The sequence below is a fragment of the Equus quagga genome, chromosome 3, assembly GCF_021613505.1.
Source record: "Equus quagga isolate Etosha38 chromosome 3, UCLA_HA_Equagga_1.0, whole genome shotgun sequence".
Taxonomy (NCBI): Eukaryota; Metazoa; Chordata; class Mammalia; order Perissodactyla; family Equidae; genus Equus; species Equus quagga.
Genome location: NC_060269.1, coordinates 74,494,430 through 74,499,689, shown reverse-complemented (window position 1 = coordinate 74,499,689; position 5,260 = coordinate 74,494,430).

The window sequence follows — 5,260 nt, the reverse complement described above, 5'->3', positions numbered from 1 at the left end:
ATTTATTTTCAAAATCCAGTGTGTAGGAGTTGTAACAACTTGTAACTAGATATACTACTACATATTTTAAATGCTACAAAATAGCATTCATTATCCAAAGCTGAAGCTAGGCAATTTTGTTAAATCTATATCATAGTTGGTGAAATTCATAGAAGAGGAATGTTTAAGTCCAATTTATCTAGTTACAAAGCAATAACAAATCACATATCGATATATCTTTGTATCTGTCTCTGAATTATGTATGTCTCTATATCTTGGTCTGCTCATGGGCCATCTCATCTACTCAATGGACACTCCAGATTCCCCTGTTTTGCTTGTGAACTTAAATATTCACAGAATTCCTAGAGAAGAGAGTTAAATTTTGAAGAGAACTAGTCCTCCCTGGGTATTACTTTTCTATTTCTTTTTTGATGAACTTCCAACACTTCTTTTTTTTATGAGAAATCTTTTTACTTTCCCCTCCCCCTCTTTTTCTCTCAAAGCCCCCCGGTACGTAGCTGTGTATTTTTTCAGTTGTGGGTCTTTCTAGTTGTGGCATGTGGGACGCCGCCTCAGCATGGCTTGACAAGCGGTGCCATGTCCATGCCCAGGATTTGAACCGGCAAAACCATGGGCCGCCAAAGCGGAGTGCACGAACTTAACTACTGAGCCATGGGGCTGGCCCCGAACTTCTAACACTTTTATGGTCCTTTGATGAGTTTCTCTACTTCAGACTCATTATACCAGAAAAATATGTATCTTTTTCTTATCTATATATGAAGGTAAAAGAAAACTCTGGTTTCTATTATTATCTTTAACACTGTTATTTCTACTTGATTTCAGTAATTTATAAGACTTGCATTCTTCTCCCTCATTAAGAGTAAAGTGATACTTGGAGTCCCTAAGGAAGTGGTGAGTGTTTGATGATATACTTGCTATCTTTATAGCATTCTGCATTCTTTGTATGATAGTCATTTCTAGATATAAAGGCTTATATTATTATTCCACCAGAATTATAGAAATAATTTTTGCTACGAGTCACCATTTGCACAACTGCTCTTCATGTTAGAACCTTTAGTAACAAAATGCTGGGCATATATTTAAGTGCCTTAGATCCATTTAAAATGGTATTTTCCCCAGTTTTTGAAACTCCTATTAACACAGTAGGCTTACACTAGAGATATTCCTAGAAGAAAAGTGATTCTGTGACACAAGGGGAAGAAATCCATTTTACTTTTCCAAGATGAAAACATAATGTTCATAGATTCCCTATTTTAGAAAACTAACAAGTTAATTAGCATACTCATCTCAATAAGAATCTCCTTCTTTTCCTTCTTCTCTTTCTTCTTCATCAAACGAGATATGTGAATTTTAATTTAGAACGTAAGAAAAGCTGGTCATGGGCATTTTTTCCCAGCACTTACAAGCTCTTCCTAGAAACAACAACTCTGGACAACACTTGTTATTATTACCATTAGTTTAAAGCTGAATTCCAAACCAACTTGACCAATTCCAAGATCAGTGATCTTTCCAGTTCACCCTAGTGGATATGTGAGGAAAGGCTGACATTTTCCATAAACTTTTCATTCTCACAAAGGATTCTAAAGAGAATGGCCTGAGCCAGCCCTGATGGCCTACTCGTTAAAGTTCAGAGCTCACCGCTTCGGTGGCCCGGGTTGACTTCCCAGTCGTGGAACCACACCACCTGTCTGTCAGTTGCCTTGCTGTGATGGTGGCTCACACAGAAGAACTAGAACAACTTACAACTAGGATATACAACCATGCACTGGGGATCTGAGGAGGAAAAAAAAAAAAGGAATAAAAGAGGAAGATTGGCAACAGATGTTAGCTCAGGGCCAATCTCTCTCTGCAATAAAAAAAAGAGAATAACCTTCCTAATTAAGCATAATTTATAATAGAAACACCTTGGGTGATGGAAAATTGCACTGGGTTTCACTTTAGAGATGGGGAGTCATGCCCTCCTTTCTGAAACTTTATTTTGGCACTTTCCAGAGCAGTAGGGTGCAGCAGGATTTTCCTGTGCTTTATTACCAACTCCGGCTTTTGGTCCATCGTGATACTCCTGGAACACTTGTTTGACCTTGTTGATTTCTTCCTGATTGTAGTTTTATTTTGTGATCTTGTCTTCAGCTGATTTTTTTCCTGTTTCCAAGTATTTCTACATTTCTATGTTTCTATGATGTATATATGGGCCTATATTTTGGAGTTAGAGAGATGTTGGAATATGAGCCTCAATCTGAAGAATAAAGCTTTCTTCTATTGATTCTTTTTAGCAGTTTTCTTTATCTTCACCGAATCTTCCTTTTCTGTTGGCTCCTATTTACCAGTTTTGAATTATCTCATTATATTTAATCATAATCTCAGGAAAAAGACAGTAAAAACCCACATATAATACTAACTCTAGGACATTATAATCCAGAGCTCTTTATAAACCAAATGATAAAGTTTATGCTGAAACTTATATTTATACCATGTATCACCATGCATCTGTATGATATGATTTACTCTACATACTTGATTTCCTAGAATACATGAATTTTGTTCTCCAAAACGTGGTACTCATCTGGTTACTAGAATCTTCAAAGTCCTTTTCTCAGCTACCTTACTATCTACCTTTTGAAGTTGATTTCAGCCGTTTGCAGTAGTACTCCAACTTTCGTTTAACAGGATCATATCTTCAACTCATTTCCCATGTGGAGAGTTTCAATCCTAGCACTCTCTGTTGAATTACCAACTGCTTCCTTTTGGGTCATTTCTTTGCCTCCTCTCATCCTCCAAGAATTTACTTTTCCATTTAATTTTAGAGGAAAACAGAATTTCAAAATAGAATTTTAATATAAGCTAGTTCTGAGCTCTTTGGCATTCTGTTTCTGGATAGAAACAGATATTAATGTATTTCTATCATAGACTCAGTCTCCTAAATTTCGTTTATGGTTAGAAAATGCGGTGCTAACATCTCAGACCATGAGTTTGGCAGCTGAGTAGCTCTCAGAAGAGGTTTAAACTTGTTCAGTGCACGATAGCAGGCAATACCAAGACATTTTATTGGTGATAGGTGGTTTATTCTGGGATGGGGCACCCCTCCTTTCTTCTATCTCCACTCCCATTAGCCAGACATAAATCCCATCCTCACCCAGAGTACCTCAAACCAAACACCACCACCACCACCAGCACCCCAGACTGTTCAGAGATTCAAGTACTGATTTTAAAGTATAAAATACATGCTAAAAATCAAAGGACAGTGATAAAGACATCTCCCAAGCCTCCTAAAGGTACTGCACGTAGGGAAGGGGAAGATGCTGAGATCTGGTAAATAACTCGAGATGTACACCACGCTCAGACTGGCACCTCCAGCTGTTTTTCACTTCCTAAAAGACTCAAAACTAGAAATTCAAGGCAAATCAGAGAAAACGAAAAAGAGAGATGAGGCTATAGAAAGCAGATAATGAGAAAAGCTCAGCTCAGCATAGCATGCAAACTACAAGTTTCCCACATCTTGTCTTAGAGAACTGAGCTTAGCAAATATCTCAGTTTTCACTTTGATTTAACTGGAATTTGACTTTGTTAGTGGGTTTTTTCCATGATTTAGGCAAACTTTTTTTTTTTTTTTTCCAATTTGGTATTCCTACAAATTCCAGAGGTTGTTTTCATATGTGCTCTAAAGAGAAACTCCCTTAGTCAGCAGGAATCTTTGCTTCCAGCACTAATAAGAACAACAAATATCCTATGAAAACTCTCCAAGGATCCGCTCTGTGCAGGAGTGGAGTTTTCTTTGGTCTAAAGAAATTGAGTCAGTCTTAAGTATTAACAATTACGGAAGACCTGTGGAGCAGGAAGTGCTATCTGGTGGATGATGTTTTAGGGTGGATTTTGAGTATTAATGTAATATTATTTGTTTAAGGGGTACAGTGACCCTGGCCAAACCTACAGTGACCTCAAGCCTTGGGTCTTATTCAATATTTGATACCCAGTTCCTTGTATGGAACTCGACATGCGGTAGAAGCTCAGGGAATATTTTGACCTAATTCTCCCTTGCTTGCCATGCTTCAAGACTATTTGGGCAGACACTTCATCTTCTATTTCATTTGTATTTTTTATAAAATCCTATAAATTGCAGTGACCCTGTAAATAGCAGGGGCTCAAAGAATCTGACTACTGAGAGGGTTGATCACTTCTAATTAGCCGAGATAGGTGAAATGAATTGTATAAGGCCGAAAAGGTTTTTTTCCCTCTCTTTCCCAGTTCTATAAATTTAGCTTGGCAATGGGGCAAAATAAACTCCCCCAAATTTACCTTTGAGGATTAATTAGCTTTAGTCATACCCTGATAGTACCTGTGGTTTGCTTTTTATATAAGAGCTTAGATTCCTGAAGTCACGTACTTAACACTGATTTTTGAAGTTGTCTGAAGCCCTCCTCTCCTAAAATGTTTTCCATTTTCTGGAATCTTCGCGTTTTCTCACAGGATGTTGGAGTTTTATGAAACCTCAGATACCATTTGGCTTAAATTTCTCACAATGTAGATGAAGAAATGAAGTTCACCATAATAAAGGGGAAACAGAGAATTACTATCTATTATAAACCAAATACATCGGGACATTACGGTGTGCCCCAAGTGTACATTGTCTACTTTATAATTTAAGTTTACCCTCATTTTGCAGACAGCTGTCTGGTTTTATTCCCCTGACCAGGAAGAAAATATTTTAAAACTACTTGGCATAATTTCATTGAGAATTAGTTTAATCACCAGAGAAATTAATACACCTTTTCAGAAACCATATAAAAAATAAGGGTGATTAAAAGCCAATTAAGAGAGTCAGATTTTGATTGGTGCACTATTCTTTTCCCATTTTCCTTGATCCAGGAGGCAGCCTCAACATTCTTTTTACTCAGAAAACAAAATGACATTTTAAAATTAACATGGAGAAGGTGATTGCCTGGCATAATCCATTCTCTCCTTCAGTAGTAACAGAACCTTTACTTAATTCCAGGTAGAAACGCATCCAATTTAAGGATTACAGTTCCCACTCTCTTCTTTATCTAGGGATGAATACTGAGATGCTAGAAGATGTTGGGTGAGGCTTACTAGAAAGCTATTTTTCCCCTTTCCCTTTCCTGTAGGTTTCTTTCTGGATCAGGAATATGATGACAAGAGCTCCAGAGGACAGAGAGCATGGTTTTCTGATGGCAGTGGGGAGCTGGATACAGTCTTAGCTGCCCACTGCTGAATTTACTCTAGATGAGAGAATAAATTCTTACAT